Source organism: Petaurus breviceps, unplaced genomic scaffold (genome assembly GCF_028583685.1).
Source record: "Petaurus breviceps papuanus isolate PSGF00001 unplaced genomic scaffold, PetGlider_PUasm1.0 76, whole genome shotgun sequence".
In the NCBI taxonomy this organism is placed as follows: Eukaryota; Metazoa; Chordata; class Mammalia; order Diprotodontia; family Petauridae; genus Petaurus; species Petaurus breviceps.
The window spans coordinates 44,874,786-44,900,313 of NW_027186473.1; the positions used below are offsets into that span (position 1 = coordinate 44,874,786).

General features: G+C 37.4%; 1 protein-coding gene across 4 annotated transcripts in view; it reads left to right on the forward strand.

Moving 5' to 3' along the window:
• The window catches only part of IL15 (interleukin 15), a 160,444-nt gene that overhangs the window by 31,824 nt on the left and 103,092 nt on the right, over positions 1 to 25,528 (forward strand). The window contains exon 2 of one of the 4 annotated variants that reach the window (XM_069105426.1): positions 12,698 to 12,764. The exons of the other annotated variants lie outside the window; for them this stretch is intronic. The gene's annotated coding sequence lies outside the window, so the exon portion shown is untranslated. The remainder of the gene's footprint in view (positions 1 to 12,697; positions 12,765 to 25,528) is intronic. 4 annotated transcript variants of the gene reach the window in all.

Consider the following 25,528-nt stretch of genomic DNA (forward strand, 5'->3'; position numbering starts at 1 on the left):
TTTCTCTCTCCTCTTTCCTTTTCTCACTTTCTCTATTCCTTTTTTTCCCCTCTCTCTTGTTTTCTCTTTACAAATTGTGTTGTTGCAATTTTTTTGTTTTTTCCTGCAGAGGTAATTTTTCTGTCACTAATCTCATTAACTCAAAAACCTAAAACTGAGAAATTTTGTAACTTATGTTACATAATTTCAAACAGATTCTATTTGTTTTCTGAGGACCACTTTAGACAAATATGATCTAGTAGTCATCAAGAAGTCAGTTGACTGTTTGGTGGTGATTTCTTCAGCCATGACAACCCATGAACCAACCCTACATGAGTCAACCAACCATCCATACTCTCCCACCTGTGCCGCCCTCTTCCACTTCCACAGAGATGGTGACAGTGGCACAAAAGGGAGGCTGAGTTTACTGAGAATCACATGAGTTTTAGAAAACTTATAATCATTAACATAGTTATCGGTATTCTTTTTTATAAAATGACATCTTTTATTTTCACAGTGCCTAAATTTCCTGTTGTCCCTCTCCTCCCCTATCCCATATAACAAAAAACATTTTTTAAACGTGGAAGTAAAAGGAAAAAATAATTGGCAAAAATGACCGATATGAGGGGAAAGTCTGAAAAGCTATGCCAATATATTACATAACTGTGGACCTTTTACCTATGTAAAGTAGTGGGAGGAGGTGTCTTCTCATATGTCTTTTTTGGTGCCATGTTTGTTCTTTCTAATTTTGTAACATTTCCATTCCTTTGCTTTGTGATTGTTGATTTGAAAAATTTAACTCTGGTCTTCTTGTGAAAGCTTGAAATCCTTTTGTTTTATTGAATGACTATTCTCCTCCTTGATGTATTATACTTAATTTTGCCTGGTACATGATTCTTGATTGTAGCTCCAGCTCCTTTGCCCTCTGGAATATCATGTTTTTTGATCCTTTAATGTTAAAGCTGCAAAGTCCTGTGTGATCCTGATTGTGACTCCCTGTTATCTGAATTTTTTCTTTCTGGTCACATGTAGTATTTTTGTCTTGACATGATAGTTGTGAAATTTGGCTATAATGTTCCTTGGGGTTTTCATTCTGAGATCTCTTTCCTGAGGTGATTGGTAGTTTCTTTTAATGCTTATTTTGCCCTCTGGTTCCAGGACATCAGGGCAGTTTTCCTTGATAATTTCTTGAAAGATGCTGGCCAAATCTTTTGTTTGCTTATGATTTTCAGGTAGTTCAATGATTTTGATATTGTCTCCTAGATCTGTTTTCCAGGTCAGTTGTTTTTATCATGAAATATTTTCTATTTTCATCCATTTTTTTTCATTCTTTTGAAATTGATTGATTCTTGTCTTCCACTTACCCAATTTTAACTTTTAAAGTATTGTTTTCTTCAGTTAGCTTTTGTGCTTCCTCTTCCATTTGACCAATTCTATTTTTAAGCAGTTTTCCAGACTGTTCATTCTTTTTTCATAATTCTTTTTCATAAGAATAACTTTCATAAGAATTCCATTCTTAGTGGCTGTAGGCCTAGGCTGTTTACTGGTGCTAAATTGATATTGCCCTGAGGCCCACGGGAACCCTTGTGCCTGGTGCTGTGCTAATGATGAGTTCAGTGGTTTTAGAAAAACATGGAAAGACTTGCACAAGATAATGAATAGCAAAATGAACAGAATGAAGAGAATGTTGTATAGAGTATACAGTAATAGCAATATTATTTTAAGAATGACTTTGAGTGAATAAGTCATTTTGACTATTCTAAATATCCAAATTAACTATAAAGAACATATGAAGAAAGATGCTATATGCACCCAGAAGAAAAAAAATGATAAATAGAAGAATAATTTTAGGCTATGAAATAGAATAATTTTACATAAATATACCTGTTTGTGTCCAATGGTAACCATCTCTAGATAAGGTGACATGATAATATTATATACTTAAAAGGAATAGCAAGTTATACATAGTAGTATATTTTTCTTTCATGTACTATCATGTGCAATCATTCTAGCCAAACCGGTAGGTGTAAAATGATATTTCAGTGTTATTTTAATTTGCATTTCTCTAATCAATAATGATTTGAAGCATTTTATATGATTATAAATTGTTTTGATTTCTTCATTGGAAAACTGCCTGTTCATATCCTTTATGTTATTTATCCTGTGACCAACTGGGTCCAAGGTGCCCCCAAAATATGTCTGGTCCTCATGGAGAGCAATTGTTTCAGGACAGCTCTAGTTCCCAAAATATTTTAGCCTTGTAATGTAACATATTATATTATTTCTATTAATTTTGTATTTCAAATAAACAAGTTTTTGTTTACAAGAAAAGAGCATCCAAGTATGATTCAGCAAGTTATTGTAGCAGACATGATCATGATGGGGAGTGAATTGCATTTCCTGTGAAATCTGGACTTTGGGTGAAAGGTAGGATTAAGGAGAGAGGAGATAATGGTTAGAAGGTTATCTTTGGAGAAGCAAATACAACAACTTGTGCACTTGGTTTTATTTTGCATCCAAAGATAATTAGAAGAATCACTTTTGGGGGGCATTTAGTCATCTTTTATTGCATTGCTTATGATAAGTATTTGCCAAAAAATCCCCAAACTAATATTAAACCATCTTTGCAGAGGATGAAAAGATAGAGAAGTTCTTCAGGAAATTACTCATTACTGATACAGGAGTCATCTTTGTCTGTGTACAATCAGTTATCTGACTTATTAGAACTAAGATCAAAATAATGAGTCTAGAAGAAAGAATATATATATTTCTTTTTTGGAGGGGGGAAGGCAGGGCAATTGGGGTTAAGTGATTTGCCCAAGGTCACACAGCTAGTAAGTGTTAAGTGTCTGAGGCCGCATTTGAACTCAGGTCCTCCTGACTCCAGGGCTGGTGCTCTATTCACTGTACCACCTACCGTGTTTCTCCGATAATAAGACCTATCCCGAAAATAAGCCCTCCCCTTACTGTGTAAGATTCCTCTAAAATAAGCCCTCCCCCGAAAATAAGCCCTATTGAGATTGCTACTGTAGTGAAGGTGATCCCCTGCGCTACACGCTACATTATGGTACCCTCTGTATGTACCATCCCGTGAAACGCACGCCGCGCTCCGAGCTGCATCCAATCAGAGCTGCAGCAGTGAGCGCGTCATCCTGTTCTTCCCCAGTGATTTGCTTATTGAATAAAGGTACATTTTTTTGTTCACATTTACCTGTTTATTAAAATTGCTGTCAATGTTTATTAAAATAAGCCCTCCCCTGAAAATAAGCCCTCTGGTGTTTTTCTGTCCAAAAAAAAAAAATAATAAGACAGTGTCTTATTATTGGGGAAACACAGTAGCTACCCCAAGAAAGAATGTTAATGAGAAAATGAAATGATATGAAATTAAAACATTTACAAGTTATCTATTAAATATTATTGATACTAAATAGTAGGAAATAGAAGAAAGGAAACTGACAAAATTATGACAGTTTCACAAATAAGTTTAGTCAATTGATACTAAATAGTAGGAAATAGAAGAAAGGAAACTGACAAAATTATGACAGTTTCACAAATAAGTTTAGTCAATGTGAATTAGTTGTCCCACTAGAAAAGAACCTAAAACAATTAAAATCAGCAAAACCTTGTCTTGCTTGCCAAACAAAGGGATAGCACTGGCAAAACCCCCACTAGTTTAGAATCTAAACTTGTTTATTAAATCTTATATAGGAGGAGGGTGGGAGATTATGAACAGTATTACTACATAAAACACTGACAAATATGGAAAGAAAAAGTCACTTTAAAGGAAACTTTTGAAGAAATTCAGTTAAGCAAAGTAATCTGGAGGACATCTAAAGATGAAATTGGGAAGAGGAACAGGCAGAAGCTTTTCTTTATTAATGTCAGTAGAGTCACTACATTTGGATTCAACATTACAATATTGAATATGTATATAGAGGACATGGCGGTAGTACTGGAAAACATGAAGCCAGGAAAAGCAGGTTGACTGGAGCAAGTGTGTGTGTGTGTGCACGTGTGTGTGCATGCACATACATATATACACACATATGTCTATACACACATACATATTTAGACATGCATTTATAGACACACATACACACATATGCCCATGCTAGTAGGAGCAACAGTTTTGAGGGTCTTAGGAGACGTGTCAGGAGAAACTCAGATTTTATTATTATGTACCCTTCCAAAAGACATCCCAGAGAATGTCAATAATTATTGACTGACCCATGTTCCTCCTTTCCTATTTATGCAAAATTTTATAAGGCTCATCTACGTACACATTGAGGGCATCTTTAGTGAAGATATTAGAATGAAACTGGCAGCTTTTATCAATGTTATTTGGAAGCAAGTCGTATTTTTTTATCATCATGCAGCTGACCGAAAGATATAAAGCATAAATGATCCCACCGTGTGTATTGCTTGCTGACTAACATTTGATTTGGTAGAGCAAAACACCGCCTTGAGGGCTCTTCTCTAGCAAGGTTACCTGCCTTCTGTATGTCAAAATTATACCATATTCCTTGGGAGACATAAATTACAGATAACTGTTTTTTGATGTGAAGTGTTATATAAGACAATGAGATGTAGGAAGCCATTGTGCAGGTTATCCAGCAGAGTCCAAATTGAAGAGGGATTCCCTGGGAATGGTATAGTTCTCTATTTGCTTCATTTACAAATTACATTGCATTCACTGCATCTAGTCTCAGAACATTGCAGAACCTCCTAAGTGATCTCTGAAAACATTAAAAAGAGTATGATCTAATTATACAAACAGGAAAAAATGCTAAGAGGCTGAAAAATGCCTAGTGTCCAGGACATAATATGTAGTTGAATGGACAACTTATAGAGTGAATCTATCGGTACATATACACATAACACGTGCATTAATGTATACTGGTAGAACTGTTATCTCTCTCATCCTTTTTTTCTACTTAACTCTATCAATCCCTCTTCCTTTCCTTTCTGCCCTTCCCCTTTTGTTTCCTCTTCCTCCTCCTCCTTCTCCTCTTCTTTCTTCTTCTTCTTCTTCTCTCTCCCCCCCTCTCTCTCCTTTCTCCCCCTTTTCCTCTAATCTCTTCCTCTTTCTCTTCTTTATTCTCTCTTCCTTTTCCCTTTCTCTCTTCAGCATTCTTTCTCTTCCATTTACCATAGATCCCCCCCCCCAGCTTTCTGCTTTCTTTCTAATCTTATTTGCATTGGTTTTGTTTGTACAAAAGCCTTTTAATTTAATATAATCAAAATCATCTATTTTACATTTTATGATGCTCTATATCTCTTGCTTGGTCATGAACCTGTAACTCACTTAACTTTTCCTTTAAGAATCTGGATGCTGTATTGCTTGGTGCATATGTTTAGTATTGATATTACTTCATTGTCTTTGAAGTAATATCATTGCCATATGTCTATGTCTTTTAGCAAGATGTACTTTCCTTCCTTATCCCTTTTAAATTGGGTCTATTTTTCCTTTTGCTTTGTTTGAGATCAAGATTGCTACCTCTGTTTTGTTTACTTCAGCTGAAGCATAGTAGATTCTGCTTTAGCCTCTTACCTTTACTCTGTGTGTCTCTCTGCTTCATGTGTGTTTCTTGTAAAAGACATATTGTAGGATTCTTGTTTTTGATCCACTCTGCTATCCACTTCCATTTTATGGGCGAGTTCATCCCATTCACATCACAGTTATGATTACTACCTGTGTATGTCCGTCCATCCTGTTTTTCCTCCTGTTTGTCCTCTCTCTCCTTTTACCCTTTCCTTCCTCAACAGTGTTTTTGCTTCTGTCTACTGCCTCCCTTGGTCTGCCCTCTCCTGTCAGTACCCCCACCCGCCTCCCCTCCTACTTTCCTTTTGGGTAAGATAGATTTTTATCTTCAAATGATTATGTATATTATTCCATCTTTGAGCCAATACTGATGAGAATAAGGTTCAGTCAATGCCAATTGCCAACCCTCTCATCTTTCCCTTCACTCTAATGTTTTTCATTCTTCTCCATGTGAAGTAATTAATCCCTTAATTATTTTTTTTGCTATTCCCTCAAATTCACCTTATACCCATACCTTCTATGTATATTCCTCTTAGCTATACTATTAGTGGTACAATTTTAATAATTACTAACATCATCTTAATATGTAGGGATGTAAATAGAAAGTTATTCTGGTGATAGGGTAGACCAAGACCCAGACTGAGAAGATGACAACAATGTCAAAATGCCTTTGGACAAGACCCCAAAGAAAAATCGGAAGTAGCTTCAAGCCCCGAAATGTTTCATGGAAAAGGTATCTTGCCACTGTTGTCCTCTGCTGAGTTTGTGTCTTGGTCTACCCTGTCACCATAATAATTTTCTGTCATCAGATTATTATATTTTTGGCTCATCTTCTTTGGCCTTTTGTCTTTCTTTTAAATTTGAGCTCTGCTCCCTGGGTGTACTATCCCAGGCTTTTTGTGCCAATGCTGTTTACCTGGTGCTACACTGATGTTGCCCTGAGACCCACAGGCAGACCATCATGTCTGATGCTACTCTGAGGGAGTGGAGTAAGGGGTGTCTGGTGCTGCTGGAGACCTCGTAGCTTATCTGGTGCTGAGCTGGGGTCCTAGTGCTGATGTCTAGAGTGTACTGAGGTTAGTGGGGTGTTTTTGTGTTTCCCTGGGGCTACAGGGAAGCACATGGAGGTTTGGCTGCTAGAGGATGCCTGATTGCCCAGAACTATGCTGAAGCATGTGGTGGTTCTTAAAGCTGTAGTCTTGCCCCTTCCTTCTCACTGTGCTAAGTCACATGAGGTGTCCCAGTGTTGGCTTTTGCCTGTTGCACTGCATTGCAGCTTGGGATCTCCTGCTAATTTGCTGAGGTGGGGATTGCTTCTGGCTTGCTGGGACACTTTCTGTCCTGGAATGTGCTCCACTTTTACCTGAGTGAGATGGACCTTTCTTGCCCATCTTCCAAGTCTCTTGGGCTAAAATATTGTTTCACCCCATCCTGTTGCTGGTTCTGGTGGTCCAGTATTTGTTTGGGGGCACAATTTTTGGTTGTTTGGAGGTGAGTATGGGGGAGTTACAGCACTTTACTGCTTACTCAGCCATCTTGACTTCTGGAAGTCCCAGAGAACTAATTTTGAAATCTTCACCCCTCCCCCCAATCTCCTCTCATCCGCATCAAACAATTGTGATGTAATAAATGTATTTTAGTTTTGCTTTCCATTTCTACTCTGTCTGGGACCAGCAATTAAGTTTTCCATAATGTAAACAATTAGGAAAGGTAAAAGTTTCTTGCATGTTTAAATGTTCATAAAATAAAACCTTTGACTCTGAGAAAAGTTAGGACTTTTGTAGCTTCTACATGTGCTACATATTATTTACCAAATGATCATAGTGTGTCTATAATATAGTGTATTGGTTATATTTTCTTGAATGATTCTATATTTTCTACTTTAAGTGAAGGATAATTTAGAATTACAGACTTTCTTCTGGATGGGAAACTTATTTTTCTTTTTTTCTTTCTTTTTAAAAATTTTCTTTTTTTAAAAGTTTTAACTTATGGAATAAAACAAGCATTTCCATAACATATAATTTTAAAAGATTATCATACATGTAATTGCAAATATATTATGTACAACTTGCTATTCCTTTTAAATATTTAATAAAGTTTTCATGTAAGTTCCTTTTTTTCCTTTTTTTTCTTCCCTCCCCACCCACCCTAGAAATGGCTACCACTAGATACAAATGTGTGTATGTATGTATGTAAAGTCATTCTATACATACTTCTGGTTATCAATTCTTTCAAGACAGTCTTTCTTCTTATGTCCTTTATTATTAGTCTCAGTTCTGTATTTCACTGCATAATCATTGCCACCATATAGTAATCCCACCCTGTTTTTTTCAATCCAAAAAGTGGTTTACAACCTTTCGTCGTGTAATCACACAGTATAATTCTGTTCACCACACCATTTAAAAAGCAAACAGAGCAGCAATGTATTCACCAGTGCCATATGGAAATGCATTTATCTCTCATGATTTGTGAGCCATGAACCTAGAATTCTCAGCCCAGGCACATTGTCAATTTATTTCTGAAAATTGACTTGCATAGTTTGTTTAGAGCACTGTAATACTAATAGTATTGTTCCTCAACCCAACGAAAAGCCATAAAGTGCAAGGGGAGTGGGCCAGCAGGCAAAGCTACCATGAGTAAGTCATGAGGTATGGTAAAACTTATATCTTCTTTTTAAAATTTTTTTTAAAGCAATCGGGGTTAAGAAACTTGCTCAAGGTTACATGGCCAGGTATTTCTGGGTGTGGTGCTGAGTATCTGAGCCTGGATTTGATCCCCAGGTCATCCCGACACTGGAGCCGGCGCTCTCACTCACTGAGCCACCTGGCCGCCCCTAAAACTTATATCTTCTTGTGCTAGCTAAACTGTACAGTTCATCTGCCAGCATTACAGTTTAGTAATAAATGATTTTTAAGTAACACCAGCACAATTTTGTCATTTAGGTACTTATAATAGTCAAAATGACTTAATTGCTCAAACTTGTTCTTAAAATAATGTTGCCATTGATGTCACTGTATACAACATCCTCTTGGTTCTGTTCATTTTGCTCTTTGTTATTTCATGGAATATGTGTTTTTCTAAGATCATTGAGCTCATCCTTTTTTATAGCACAGCACTATTCCATCACAATCATATACCAAAACTTGTTTAGCCATGTCCCGGTTGATAATGTATTTTTGTTATTTTGATGGGTAGAATAATAGACTGGGAGCTAGATCTGGTTTCAAATCTTACCTCTAGCACTCAGTGTGACTCTGACCCAGTCATTTACTCCTTCTTGGCTTCAGTTCCTCATCTATAAAAGGATTGGATTAGATGGCTTCTAACATTTTTTCCAAATTCATTTTTTTAAATCGCATTATCTTATGATCCTGTGGGAGCATGCCTAGTATTGTGGTCCTATAGACCTGATAGAGATATTAGATCATGGTGCAGTGACAAGAGCTTTAGATTTGAAATGAGATGACCTGGGTCCAAATCTGTGTGACCTTGAATAAATCACTATTGATGCTTCTGGGCCTTATTATTCTCATCTGTCCCATAAGTACATTGGATTGAATCCCCTTTAAGGGTTCTTCTATATCTAAGTCTATTATACAAAAATAATAAATAAATATTTATGCTAAGATTATCTAGTTCAACTCTCCCTTTTTTCAGAAATGAGAAAGTTGAGATTCAGTGTGGGGTTAAATGACTTTCCCAGAGTGATGCAATTGGTTGGGACAGAGTCAGGACTCCATCTCAGGTCATTGCACTATTCCTTTTTCCACCATATCCTGTGACCCATTTTTCTAGTTTACTTATTCAACCCCTTTGCCAGGGAATTGTTCAGAATATGAAATTTTAGTCATTTTCACTTCTTTTGCCAATTGTGGCAAAAGCCTGGGGGACTGAAGGTGGGAAGTCAGCAGCAAGTCAGAAGGCTGAGGTTAGGGGCAGGAGCCAGAAGACCAAAATAGGTCTAGCAAGTAGATCATTCTGAGCCTGAGTCAGAGCCAGAGCCAAATCTCTGGTCCAGAATGCAAACCAGTAGTCAGAAGTATAATTATACCCAGGAGCTAAAAGCCAAGTTATGTGATGATACTGGAATCGCTCAGTAGTGAAGAGGGGTGTGAAGTACCAGAAAGAGTATTGAATGCAGAGCCAGAAGACCTGGAATTGAATTCTTCCTTAACTACTTTTATTACATGTGTGAAGCAAGACACTTCATTCCTCTGGTCCACAATTTCATCATCCATAGGATGGACCTGATTTGATTCAATTCAAACAGCATTAGTTAAGCAGCCCCTAATGCTAAACACTAGACTAGATACTGGGGACCCAAAACCAAATGAAATAATCCCTGCCCCCAAGGAGCTTCCATTCTGCTGAATGAAGTCTGAAGCCTTTTGAACCACTAAATCCTGTGACCCAGGATTTAGTACTTCTTTGTTTTTGTTTGACTAACTCCCTTGAATTGAGTCAGTAGTTAGGGGAAACTAAGGTTTCTTTTTCCAGTTGAAGTTAAATTATTACGTAGAATGGTTCATACAAACACTAAACATATCACCATTATATTGTTTGGTAAAATTTAGAGATAGTAACTCCCAAATATTCTTGGAAATTTTGGTCCTTTTATTTAGTTGAACTGAGGTCAGATGTCCTCATACTTTGTCTAATATATGGTAAAAATGTTCCTGCTTTCTTGAATGTTTCCACCTTTATGTACAGAATTCTAGATGAGTTCTAGATGAGAAAGATTGGGGAGCCTTACTAGATGTAGATGGTGCTGGTGCTGGCATTCTTGTTAATTCTAAATGCTTGTGCTTGGCGCAATGGCAGCAGCATCTGAGGACATTCTGAAGAAGGGCTGAGAGCTGATACAATGATTTTTTTGTTTGTTTGGTTTCATGTGGTAGCAAAAGCTGAGCATAGATTTGTGCTTAGTGTCACTTAACCTTGAATAACAAAAAGGCCTTTGTTGGTATTTTCCCATTTCTCTCATCGTGCACACACATGTTCACAACAATTGTGATTGAGAGAAAATAGAATATTAATTCTCTGTAACAAATTTGCCCCTTAGCAATAACACTTACTGTTCTTAGGTGCCAAAAGAAACATTTTTTTTTTTGTGAGTGGATAAAAACTAAGATGCTTCTACCACAAGTTGTCTGTAAATTATGGAGGTATGAGCTCACCAACCTGATGATGGTTTGCATCACTCTCTTGCCAATCATGGGGCATGTCTAAAACATGATTCCTACCACTCCCTTTACCCATAATCACTCAACACCCCCCTGTTCTGCTCTGACCTTTCTTGCCAAAACCAATGAGTAAGCAGATTTTCACCTTTTTCTTCTATGACAGTAGAAGTTGGTTGCTGGGCAGCCATCATTAGAAAAATCCCATTTCCCTTACCAGTATAAGCACATCTTGCCTCCCAAATTGATTTATGGGAGCCAAAAAAAAAAAATACAAACTTCACCCATCTTTCATTTTTTTGGTGGGAGGGAGTGACTTTTTTAGTAATGAATTTAATCTGCTCAGCTAGCTACATTGATCAAATTGATGGAATCATTATTAACTTTTTATTATTAGGTTATAAACTTATTTTAATTATAAACTTATTTGTAACTAATACCTCCCTACCTCCTAGGAAAGAGGTAGTAGGGTGGTACAGTGAATAGAGGACTGAGCTTTGAGTCTGGGATACCCGAGTTCACATCTAGCCTCAGATACTTCCTAGCTGTGTGACCCTGGGTGGGGGTCCTTTTGTCGCTTCAGTTTCCTTCAATCATAAATATGGAAATGATAACAATACCTACCTCAAAGGGTGGTTGTGATGATCAAATTAGATAATATTTTTAAAAAGAAAAGGGGGGGCGGCTAAGTGGCGTAGTGAATAGGGTACCAGCCCTGGAGTCAGGAGGACCCAAGTTCAAATCCAGCCTCAGACACTTAACACTTAACTAGCCATGTGACCGTGGCCAAGTCACTTAACCCCAATTGCCCTGCCCTCCCCCCTCCAAAAAGCAAAATTAAAAATAAAAAAAAATTTAAAAATAAAAAGAAAAGGGGGGACTTATTACAAGTAACTTGCACATAGTAGGTACAATATAGACACTCCCCATTCCCACCCACTTTAGGACATACCCAAAGATTTTTTTTTAAAGAAATTATAGTGCTTACAATGACTAGCTTATAGTTACCGTGCAAGCAGCAGTTAGTCAAACTAAGTATGTTTTATAAAATTTGTATTTTTGTTTTTCAGGAAGTAATTGTTTTTCAAAAGAAACATGTGTTGCTGAGAATTTTGAAAATGGGTGTGTGGAAATATTTGCATTGTTACATAATTTTTTGCTAGAAAACTTTCACATCTTTACACTTTCAAAAAATTGGAAGTAGAATTTTCTTTTGTATCTAAAAACCTAAGAGTTTCAGTGAGTTTTGTTAAAGATATAAAATTTTTTAAATTTTTTTGTTTTTGTTAAAGATATTATTTGTTAGATATAAATTTGTTAAAGATATAAAAATGCAAGTCATTTGAACTTGTTTGCATGAGCAATTGGTTGACATAGAAAAGATAGAAGTTCATCAACTAAACTTAAAATAGTTATTAAATTGTTTGGTAGGATTAAATAATGCATATCATGATTTAATGAGCATAATAACCTAGACACTCTCCCCCACAGGGACCTGCATATCTTCCATTATTCCGAGGTATCTTTTTTTAAACTATGAGAGTCATTAAAACCACATATTGAAACAAAACAAGCTTAGAATTTATCAACCAGAAAGCATTTATTAACATCTAGTGTGTACGAGACACTATGCTAAACCCTGGAACCAAAATTTAGAATCTTTATATTAAGTGTTAAACTAAAGAAGGAAGGAAACAAGTACCTACTATGTGCCAAGCACTGTACTAAGTGCTTTATCAATATTATCACATTTGGTCTGCACAACAATCCTGAGAAATCTTTGCTATCCTTATCCCCAGTTTGTATTCAAAGGTTAAATGACTTGCCCAGGGTCACATAGCTGGCAAGTTTCTAAAGTTTTCAAAAATAATAAAGCATATTCAATCATACTACTCTCACTAGAAATATTGTAAATTATATAATTGATCATAAATGACATTTTAGTGAACAAAATATTTTTCTATCATTAAAAATTTTGCTAATTTTTTTTTTTTAGAAAAGAAGTTTGGAGAACATTGCTACTAAATGTCAGTACTTACAAATCAACCTTTTTCAAACAGAAGGTATGAATTACAATGGATAATTAGTCTCTTCATTGACAAACACTTGGCATTTCCATTGGGTATCTCTGTAATATTGGTTAAAGCTGATTTTCTTTCTAGATATGCTTTGGTTTTTCCTACTCAATTGTGTCATCTTCAGTTGTTGTGACATCATGGCTAACTCAGTTTGGCCACATTTCTGCCTGTGTTTGTTTTTTAATGTAACAGCTTTGTTCTCTGATGTAACCCACACCTTTCTCATATCGAAAAAGAATGAATGATCTTGACTCCCCAGGCTTTGGGAGCAAGCCCAGATAACCAATTTTAATGGATTACAACCAATTGGGTGTCTTTTCACTGATCTTGGAAGGGTCCCTTGCTATTTTTATTCTTTGCCTCCTCCTGTCTTTGGACTGAATTCTGAAATTAGTGATGAGTAAACAAAGGCATACTAGAAACAATCTCATAACAACTTCACATTTTAAACGGAGCTCTAACTAGTAATTTTCACACTTGTGGCAAGTAGCAGCAGCAAGAAAGGGTGATGCAAAGTTTACTTTTGTGGTAAGGCTGGCAGAGAGAGAGAAGGGAATATTACCGAAATGGGGTTGGGGCCAGGCAAGGAAGAAAGCATACCTCAAAACCAGCATGGTCTTGTGGTAGCCCTTTAAATTTCCTTCCCAGAAACTTGATTTATGGTTCCAAACTTCAGGAGCATCTTAAGTTTTATAGAATTACTCACTGCCTTCCAACCAACTGAATCAAGACACAATTATTAGGTCTTTCCTATCTACTTACTTTCTCATCTAGAGACTTATAAACATGGAAAGAAGCTGTGAATGCTGAAATAGTCTTTGGGAGGCAGAGTGACTATATCAAGCCAAGTGGGGAACCATTTCTCTTCCTTACTCATGGACCATTCATAGCTTGACTTCCTAGTTGTAGATCAAGGGATCAGGAACTTGTGGCAGAAAACTCTCACTCCCACTTAATCATTTCTAGCTGGACTTGGAGTAGCTGTTTCGAAGCCTGCTTTCGTTAAGTAATCTGATTCCAGCAGGGCTTACACAATTCTCAGGTTGTTGAGTTAGACACTTTCCACAGTTGTTTTTAGCTCTCAAGGAAAGTATTTTCAGTAAACTGAAGCAATAGTTTGTTAAAAGGCCTGGATGCAGCTTCCCAAAGTGCCTTCATCCTCAAAAGTAAGTAGTTTACATACTGGGAAAATGATCTCAATAATAAGATTGAGGGCCTTAGATTGGCATGACATCTTTTCACCAGAGAACTGAATATGCTTTTGTACATTAGAGTAAGCTCTTTGTCGGAAAAGTGTTAGTGTAATAACTGTGCTTTGTCATTATGTAATATTTATTCTCCTATTTTAGAGAAATACAAGTTTGAAGATGGTCTAGGGGTAAAAACCATGAATTTGGTGGTCATACACCTGGGTTCTAGTGGCCACCTGATCCAACATGCAGTACCTCTGTCAATCTGACTCTTCACCTCGCTAAGACTCAGATTTCTTCATTTGTAAAATGAGGGACAGCTTGGGGAAAAAGATAATGAATTCTATTTCAGACATGTGGAGTTTGAGATGTCCAGAAAAATAAAATGGTAAAACCTCCTTTGTCAAGAAAATCCCCAAATGAGGCCAGGAAGAGTTGAATGCAATTGAAATGACTGAATTACAAAAAATGAAATTACAGAATTATAGTATAGAGGGAGAAGAGAAGATGGTCTAGACCAGACTTCTGGAGGACACCCAGACATACTGGTCATGAACTGAAGGAAGATCTAGCAAAGGAGAATAGGAAAGAACATTCAGATAGGTAGGTAGGAGGAAAATGAATCAAACTATGTTATGAAAACATAGAGATGCTTTCCACTGCTAGATAGAGATGGTGATCAACAATATCAAAAGCTACAGAGAGGTCACAAATTATGGAGACTGACAAAAAAGCTTTTAGATTTGGTAACTGAGAGATCTCTTTAAGATAGGAATTTCATTTGGATAATAATGTTGAAAGTCAGCTAGCTGAGGGTTTAGAAGTAAGAGAAGAGAAAGTAGAGAGACCTATTGTAGATGACTTTCTCAAGGAGTTTAACCATAAAGGGGAGGAAAGATATAGTCAGTAGCTAGTATGATGACCAGATCAAGCAAAGGTTTTTTGAGAATGGGACAGGCATGTTCATAGCCAGCAGAGAGAGGATGAAGATTAGTTGGGAGAGTTAAGATGATAGAGGAGGTAATCTGTGGCAGAAAATCACATAGAGAGGGATCTAAGGGTACATGTGTAGAGGGGTTTGCCTTGGCAAGAAGACCCACCTTTTCATGTGAGATGAGTGAAGGAGGCTCTTTTAATCTTATTGGCAATAAGGAAAGAGACATTAAGCAGAAGGGAAAAGAGGGAATTCTCATCAAATGCCTTCACATTTGTCAGTGAAGTAAAACATAAGGGTCCTCAGTTGAGAAGGTAGGGAGGTGTGTATCTTGAGGGAGGAAAAGATTTTGACTAGCCACCAAGAAGAGTGGGACAGTGAACCAATTGTCATTCTTTAATCAAGGCACAATTGAGATTATGTAACAAATCTGATTTAGTGATTTTCTCCAGCTCTTTTGCAATGACATGAGAATGGGAGTAAAGGCTATATTAATGATGGAACTAATCCAAGATTTACAGCATGATAGGACAAGAAGACATGGGACTGGAGTATGGGGATGTTATAGAGCTGAAATAGTTTCCCAAGAGATAGGGGAAGAGAATATAGCAAATGTAGGGGTGATGGCCTGGGAAAGACCTGAAAGACTGAGAGATTAGAAGTCCTGGTGAGGAAGAAGTACAGGACATAGGGTCATAATACAGAGGAAAAGATAAAATTACAAGTAGATGATTATTCAGATTGTTTTCTGATAAAGGAATTTTGGATTTTATGAACTTTGAAATGGATTATTTGTGGGTGAGGACAAAATCAAGAGTATGACCATCTTTGTGTGAAGCTGAGGTGGAGTGTGGAAGTTAGTCATGAGAACTCAGTAGATTGAGGAACTGGGGAGTTAGGGTATTTGAGGAAGTGTCAATATTTATATTTCAATCTCCTAATATAAGGGTAGGAGTTGGGGCTATAAGAGAGACTATGAGCCAGGTCCTGATCTCACTGAGGAAAGTAAGTATCAGTAGGTAACAGATATAGGAATCTTGATTGGGTGGTAAATATGGATTGAAGAAACTTCAAAGGAGGAGAGGTTACTGAGTGATGGTGTAGAAGTAGAGTCGGGGTCAAGATGGCGGAGTAGAAGCAGGTCCTCCCCACTGCTCTGGCTTCCACCTTCCCCAATTTATGTAAAAGGAGACTCTGAACAAACTTTGGACCTACACAACCCACAAAATGACACAGAGAAGCTAACCTCCTGCTGAGGACAGCCTGACAGGCTGGCAGGAATCAGCCAGCGCAGTGCTCTGGGAGCTGAGCCCACCTCCACTCCAAGGTTTTAACCCCAGCGGACCTGACCAGCCTCCGGCTGGAGGGACTCCAGATTACCAAGAGCTGTGGTGTTCCAGAATTATCAACACATAGATGCTAAGGACAAAGTGAGAGGTCAGTGCAGTGTGGACTTTGGGACCCACTAGTTGGGAGTGCATTGGCTTTTGCCCTCAAGGGTGAGAAGCTGCTGCACGGCACAGACCCTGCCACATGGCAGCTTCAGCTCCTGGCCTGCAGACTGTAGAGGGACCAAGCGACCAGTCTGAGGGGTAATTGCGCTTGCTTTAACCTGGTTGGATCTGGATTGCAGTCTAAGGTAGAGGTCCTGGGGTGTGTGTCAAGCTTGCCAGAATGTGCGGAGGCTTCAGCAAGGGCACCCAACTAATACCCCCAGCAGCTGAGAAAACCGCAGCATTTTGTATGAAGCTCCCCTATCTGGTAGCAGAGTCCTACTGTAGCAAAAAGCCCAAAAGTCAAGTAATTGAATGGCAACATGACCAGACAAAGGAAACAAAGCAAACAAAAGAATCCAACATTAGACTCCTATTTTGGGGATGAAAAGGATCAAAGCATGGAACAGGAGGAAGACAGTGAAGTCAGAACTCCTGCACCAAAAACTTCAAAGGAAAATATGAGCTGGTTACAGGCCATAGAGGACCTTAAGAAGCAGATAAGACAAGTGGAGGAAAAATTGGGAAGAGAAATGAAAATGAGGCAAGAAAATTATGAAATGAGAGTCAACAGCCTGACTGAGGAAAATCAAATGTTAAAAAATAAACTAAATGAAATGAGAAAAGAGGTTCAAAAAGGCAATGAGGAGAAGAATGCCCTTGAAAAGCCAAATTTGCCAGATGGAAAAAGAATCTCAAAAGCTTACTGAGGAGAATCATTGCTTCAGAATTAGATTGGAGCAAATGGAAGCTAATGACTTTATGAGAAATCAAGATGCTGTTAAACAGATCCAAAAAAATGAAAGAATAGAAGGCAATGTGAAATATCTCATTGGAAAAACCACTGACCTGGAAAATAGATCCAGGAGAGACAATTTAAGAATTATTGGACTACCTGAAAGTCATGATAAAAGAATGAACCTAGAAATCATCCTCCAAGAAATCCTCAAGGAAAACTGCCCTGATGTTTTAGTACCAGAGGGCAAAATAGAGGTGGAAAGAACCCACCAATCACCTCTTGAAAAAGATTCCAAAAAGAAAACTCCTAGGACTATTATAGCCAAGTTCCAAAATTCCCAGATAAGGGAGAGAATATTATAACCAGCCAGGAAGAAACAATTTGAATATTGTGGAAATACAATCAGGATAACTCAGGATCTGGCAGCTTCTACACTGAGGGATCGAAGGGCTTGGAATATGATATTCTGGAGGTCAAAGGAGCTGGGATTAAAACCAAGAATCACCTACCCAGCAAAACTGAGTATCATGTTTCAGGGGAAAATATGGTCATTCAGTAGAATAGAGGACTTTCAAGCATTCTTGCTGAAAAAACCAGAGTTGAATAGAAAATTTCATATTCAGATACAAGAAGCAAGAGAAGCATGAGAAGGTAAACAGGGAAAAGAAATCATAAGGAACTTATCAAAGTTGAACTATTAACATTCCTTCATGGAAAAACAATAATTGTAACTGATGAAACTTTTCTCAGTATGACAATAGTTGAAGGGAATAGAAATACATATATATTTCTATATATGTATATATATATATTCTATATATATGTCTATATGAGGGTATATGGGCATATGAATGAATATGTGAATGTGTGTATGTATGTTTACAGGTACACATAGAGGGCACAGGACCAATTTAACAGGAAGGGACAATACTTAAAAGGTGAAATTAAGAGGTAAGAGAGGAATATAATGAGAGGAGATGGGTAGAGACAGAATGGGATAAACTATCTCATATAGAAGAGGCAAGGGAAAATGGTTTCAATGGAGGGGAAGAATAGGAAGGCAATAGGGAATGGGTCAACCTTATTCTCATTGAATTTGGCTTGGGGAGGGAATAAAATACACACTAAATAGGGTATCTCACCCTCCAGGAGAGTAGGGGTGAAGGGGATGAGAGGGGGGATGATTGAAGTGAGGGCAGGCTGGGGGGGAGGGAAGTTGGAAGCACCCACTTTTGAAAAGTATGGGATCAAAGTAGAGAATAGAACAAGTGGGGGGTGGGATAGGGGGGAGGGAAATATAGTCAGTCTTTCACAATATATCTACTATGTTAATGTTCTGCATTAGCTACACATATACAACCTATACTGAACTGCTTATCTTCCCAGTAAGGGTGGGTGACAAGGGAGGAAGAGAATGAATCTGGAATTCAAAGTTTTAAAATCAAATGTTAAATATATACATATATATATATTTATATATATACATCTATACTATTATTAATACTATTTTACATGTAATTGGGAAATAAGATATACAGGCACTGGGGCATACAGATCCACCATGCCCTACTGGAAAAGTCGAAAGGGGTAAGGGAGAAATATGTGAGACAGCAGTTTGGAGGAGGGGATATCCTGTGGGACTGCTATTTTTGGGTGGTTGGGTAGGGGAAAAATGGGGAGAAAATTTGTAACTCAAAATCTGGCAGAAATGAATGATGTAAATCAGAAGTTAATAAAGCATTTGAAAAATGAAACAAAAAAAGAAGTAGAGTCTGGAAAAAAGTAATACTTTTCCATAATAACCATTGAATTGAGGAGGTATGAGTGAGAGTGATGGAAAGGATAACCAGCAATCTGTTGTCATCAGGAGGGACCCAGGTCTCAGTGAGAGTTAGAAGGTAGTGAGAGCAAGAAAGGAAAGGGTTTAAAATAAAAACAAGTCTGGTCATTGTGAAGCAGGTATCCCAGAGAATGCAGTGTCTGTGGTAGTATTTGAACTCTCATCTTCCAACAAGTCTAGTGATGTAACCACTAAACCCCATAGTTACTGACTGCCTCATAGTAATCCAGTTGTCCCTTGACCAGTGTAGAGTGCAGCATAACGATTATTTCTTTGTATTCTCATCATTTAACCTACTACCTGGCACATGTTAGGTAGCTTATTAAATGTTTATTGACTGACTAAGCTAGGATAATGTGAGTTTTCTTAATTTCCATATTGCATTGTTACTCATATTGACCAAACAGGCAATAGAACCCCTCACCCCAATCTTTTTTTTAACAGAAACTACTACTTATGCCATATCTCCATCTTATATTTATGAAATTATGTTTTTGAAATGAAGTATGGAAATATGAGATGTAATTATGTAATAAATTGTAATTTATTATATATAATATATTATAAATTGTAATTTATAATAAAAATGTAATAAATAAAATTATGTAATAAATATGAGATTTTAAGGTTCTTCTGAGACTATCTTAGTCCAGCACATAACTGAAGATTCCACAAAATCATCACCAAGTGTCTGTTCTTTTGCTTGAAGAACTTTTTTGAAGGAGCATCCGTTCTCTACCTCCAGTTTTTCAGGGCAACTGCTTCCATTTTGGGGTGTTAGCAATCATTAGGAAATTTTTCCATCCATCAAGCCAAAATTTGCCTCTCTATACCTTACATGAATTTCTCTTAGTTTTGCTCTCTGGTACAAAGCAAAATAAATATGATGCCTCTTCCACATGACTTCAGTCAACAAACATTTATTAATCTTCTACTCCATGACAAAGATTGTGGTCAGAGCTGGGGATTCAAAGATAAAAGACAAAAAATTGCAGTTCCTGAAAATACTTGAAGGCAGTCTTCATTTCCCTCTGAAATTTCTCTTTTCCAGGCTAAACATTTTCCATTTGTTCAATGGATCCTTATGTAATTATATGCCCCATTGCAATTCAAAGTAAATGAATTCTTGGCTTTGAACCATGGATTGGGATCTAAAGATAAACTGCCATGAATTGGAAAAATCAAATATTAAAAGTTACTCTGCTTAAAACTTAGTATGAAGGTATTGTCCAGAAAAAAAGGATTGCCATACATTTGTATAAAATGCCAATAGGCATGTATTAAACCCTTATGGTGTCACTGTGTATAAAGTGCTAGGCCTGGAGTCAGGAAGACCTGAATTCAAATCCAGCCTCAAACACTTACTAGCTGACCAAATCATTTAACCTCTATTTAACCCAGTTTCTTCTGTAAAAATGGGGATAATAGCAACTACCTCACAGGGTCATTGTGAGGAACAGATGAGATAGTATTTATAAAAGTGCTTAGCCCAGTGCCTAGTACAGAGTAGCCACTATATAAATTGTTATTCACTTCTCCTCCAGCTTCCCCTTGTGGGATAAAGGCCCTCAGGGAGATATGCCTAAAATAATTGATTTTACGTTAGAATAAGAAGTGTAAAGCATTTAATTTTCTTTGAAAATTGTCAAGTATAGTGTAACATACACTGCCTGTGGGAAACTTATTTACCATTGCTTGTGCTTAATAGAGCTGACAGTACAGTAATAGGACAAGCTCACCAGTGCATACAATCAAACTTTATTGACCCTTCAATGATATAAATATCAAATGCTTTAAGGGTAAATCACTAACCTAAAGGTCTTAGTAAATATGTTTCATTCTGGAGCTTATTACAAGACTCCTTCTCTGCCCAATCAGTAGCTATATGTGTTCTTCTGAGGTGGCATTCCAAAAAGACTCCGCCAATTAGAACTGCTCAACACAGGATGATCACATTTACAGGTGGGTAAACAGGAGTCTATCCTAGTCATGAACCAGGAGTAGGCTGAAACCTGGAGTCTCCAGGGGGTTTTATGGTTATGGCTAAGATGTGATTTATAAATTACATCTAAATTCTCGATGGTGATTGATTACCTAAGCTTATGGTGAAAGAAAAATATTAAGGAAAGTTACCATCATTAGCAAGTCTTTATCAATTTTTTTTACCAGATTTGAGGCATACACACTGTATAGTAGGTGTTTACCAAATTTGTGGGATGTATATCATTGCCAAATTGTACATAAGTGCTTATCTTATCTCAGGAAAAATACATAACAAATAATTTAAACATGGGGAATTAAAACAAAATGGATTTGCTCACTCTGTTAAAATGCTTATTCATTCTATATTCTACCATCCTCTGGTTGCTGGCTACTTCTTATGTCCTGTGAGGTCTATAAGATTATAATAGTCACTAAAAATGTCCATCTAACAGTTGTAAGCATGCAATGCTTACATCACTTAGGATTAAGACAAACAGTGCATGTAAGTATTGATATCATATTAAGTATTAAAATATTTTAAAGTCCTTGATGGACCAGGGGAATCTCCAGTTAGGATTTTTCCAGTTATCCCATAGTCTTTCATACCAGATCTTCTCTAGGCCAAGAATATTACCAGTGTACAAGAAGATGTTGCACAGATTTTTAATCTCTCCGTTGCTTTGATGGTCTTCAGTTCTTGAGTTAATACTAATGGTCATATCATTCATATTGTTTCTTTCCCTTTGCAATGTCTGTGGGGAACCTGTGGCCTCAAGGCCAGCCACAAGGGGCCCTCTAGGCCCTCAAATGCGGCCCTTTGAATCCAAACTTCACAGAACAAAATCTGACTGCACTTGAAGACCTAGAGGGCCTAATGGGTCACACGTGACCTCAAGGCAACAGGTTCCTCACCCCTGCCTCTAGCGTAAATCTTTAATTGCCCATCCAACCTCTGGGTGATACCTAAGCAAGCTTTGCTGTATTTTGGCAAGGTTCTATTGAGTTTCAGTCAAGGCTAAAGATTTTATCCCCTACTTGCATTGGGGCATCCAAGAAAAGGGTAATAATAGACCAGCAGCAATAGGATCATGAAGACACTGATGCTTAAATTATAGCACTTGCACATATGTTAAAAACAAAAAGAAGTTGACAGATGTCTGTATGTGAGTTGTCTTAAAGGGACCTGGAAAAATTTACCATGTCCATTTGTGATATACAGATGTCCTGATTTCCTTCCCCAATGGTTGCCATGAAATCAGTTGGTAGTTGGGGGGAATTTGTTCCACCACATTTTGATTTTTTCAGTAATGTATTTTTCCCCATTCTCTTCTGAATGAATTAAGAAGGAGGGATTAATACAATTTCAAAATCCTCTGAAAGTTTAGAATGGTTTCTCTCAGTTCTATTATTAAGCTGACTCACTAATGTTCTAACCATTGTTTTCCAGTTGGTTACTTTTGTTTTCTTAGTCCTAAATATTCTATTGAATCTCATTATCATCCCCTGCCTTGGGGGTTATATGCTAAATAGTAATTCTACATAATTCCTTGGGCTTCAGTCCAATTCTTAACATTGTGAGCTTTGAAGTGTGAATCTTGAGTAGTCTTAATCTTTATAGGTTGATCATAGTAGCCTATCACTAAATTTAGTCCTTCTATAGTGGAATTGGTCTTGGCTTGCATATAAGGATGTATGAAGCCTAATTCCAGGCATATATTTATATATTTGTACATGCCTGGGATTAGATCATTAGAAAATATTGCTTATTAAGTTTATCTTTTGGTAGACCAATGTAATCTACTTGTCAGATTGTTCCCAGAGCCCAGCCTAAAGTGATGGATGGAAGTAACAGTTTCAATAGTGGTCTAGATTTTTGGCAAACAGGATAAAACAGTATGGTGGATTGTATTAGTATTGTTTATATCCTTAGTCCCATCTTTTTTTTTCTATCCAAGACTAGTGGACTCAATGCCCAAGGATGCAATTTTCTCATGTGTCCATTTCACTATGCTTCCATCTCTCTTACTATCCACCTTTATCTTTGTCTTCCTCAATTTGATAATATAGTCCACCTCAATCCATTTTGCCTCATCTGATTTCCTTTTGGATTAAAATTGAAGTGTGCCTAATTTTAATCTTCACATTTGCCTTTACTATGTCCTCCTGCAATCCTTTGCTCCAAACCTTGAGGAAGGTGATACCATAACATGCAAGTGAATTGGATTTAAGTGAGGCAGGGCTGTACAAAATCACCAGCCTCACCTCCTCCAGAGCCATCTAGGTCCAGTGGCCAGGTATAGATTAGGACAACTGGAGATGGTCCATGATGCAGTGGGAGACCTTGGCTTTTTCAAGCTAAGGTCTTTAACAGGTCTTGGTTTGACTCCTGTACAGTTATCATCCCTCCATCTAGCTAAAACTTTAGCAATAGCCCAAGTCAGTATAAATTACAATACTATCAATATTTTCCCTAGTGGTTCTGGTGTCAACCAAACACTGCCCTTAATTCAGCACATTGGACTGACATTCCAACCCCTTTTTTGTCCATTTTGTACTAGGTGGATAGGCTGAGGGCAGCCCCTTACAATTTCCTGGTTTGTAGAGTGACAATAGAATTTCTATCCATGAATCTTGCATTGCTTTTGTCTGTCCCCTCTTGACAGGTTGTGGACCAGTCAGCAAGGGGTTTGCCTGCTCTGGTGACATCCCTTTCTGGCAGCTTAGTTAACATATTGCTCAGCAGTATAGGTCACTATCTCCTTGAGAAGACAACTCATCCTTGTTCACCTAGGACTGGATCTGTCAGTTGTGAGCCATTTCTACTTAAGTAATGAGTGCATAGTGACTGTTGAAATATGATTATCAGAGATGATTTTGACCCATGCTAATACAGGAAACAATGTTCATCATAGTATCAGTGGTACATCTTGGGCCAAACCCTCTGTTTCCTTAATGATGTGATATACTGACAAGGTCACTTAAAAAGAAATAATAGTGTATTTGAGCTAAGGACCAGTCATCTTTTTGGTCAAAAGTCCTCCTGGCATATAAGGCTTTTCATTATTCCTCTCTGGCTTGGTTTTCAGGAGCCAAGTCACAGAGTCTCACTCACTGACTTCTATTCTGAAGAAATCCAAATGGGAGCCACAGCATGGCATAGCCTCTTTTATCTCTTCTGGTTCTTGCTGGTGTTTTAGACCCTTGTCAAAAATTCTCAGTTTCCTCAGACCTCAGTCGCAAGGGCTAGCATCATTACCTAAGTGTGGAATATGTTTTTCCGGAGACTATACCATCCAACAAGTCCCCATGTTTCTTTTTTATTCTTTGGGGGTTTCAAGGCTAAGGTGGTGTTGTTTTTTGTTTGTTTGTACCATTGGTGGGGGAATTGATACTCTCTTCAGGATCCAAATAATATGTAGAATCTTAACTGATGAAGTTCCCTTTCCATAATTTCTTTGGGACAAATGTCTTCCTTTCTTTTATCTCTCAGTAATCCTTTCTGTAACTTCCTCTACATCTTACTTATTTTGCTGCCTTTACTCATACATTGTCTATGTAATATTGTATGAAGCAAGGTCTATGTAATAGTGTATCAAGCAAGTACCTTTGTCAACTTCATTTAGATCTTGTCTATACAAATTATGACATAAAACTGGGCTATTAAAAGATCCTTGTGTCGAACTACAGGAAGTGTATTGTACTTCCTGCCATGTGAAGGCAAATTGTTCCTGACTTCTTTAGCCACAAAGAATTTAAAATCACTTAAATCAGTAACCAAAAACTAAGGTTCATTGTGTTCTTTAATAATTTCCTAAATATTAGGAAGAGTTCCCTTTATGAGTTCAATCTTGGCATTACGTTTCCTATAGTTCACTGTAAATCTCTGTTCTCCTCTGGCCTTTTGTAATGGCCAAACCAGAGAATTTTTAAGGGCTAATCATTTTCCTAATTATGCCTCCCTTTTTCTGTTTCACATCTTTCACTATTTTGTGGGGATTTCCTAATCTTCTTTGATTCTATACTAAAGAGTATTTATAGCTTGCTTTGGGGAAGCCAAGTCTACTGGATCCCCTAAGACTTTTCCCACTGGTAATTGAACATTAATTTTTGGCTTCTGCCATAGGGCAAAGTTTTTACTCAATATATCAATTCCAATTATTGCTTCTCCTAAACCTGAGAGAGCAACTACTCTATAGATCTCCTCAGGCCAAGCTGTGATTTTTAGTTTTCTATATAATTCCAAACCTGGGGTTTTAGAGTCTCTGAAATCATTTATCCAAGTTTGGTTCATTTTCTCTAACTGAATCGGTAGCTTCCATAATATGGTCATTTGTTGATCTAGTATCTAATAGAACCAAAATGTGGTGGTTTTTTCCTTTATTGTGGCATATAGGGACAGGTGTCCTCTTGTAAGAACATAAGGGAATGGTCAAATCCCTATAGAGAAATCAAGCCCTCCATATTTCAGAGCTCAGGTCCTACTTGCAGCTTGGTTGACCTGCAACCAAGGTCACAGAAACCAAAAATTCTATAAACTTTCTGCAATACTTTAATCTTGGGCTTTCCTTTG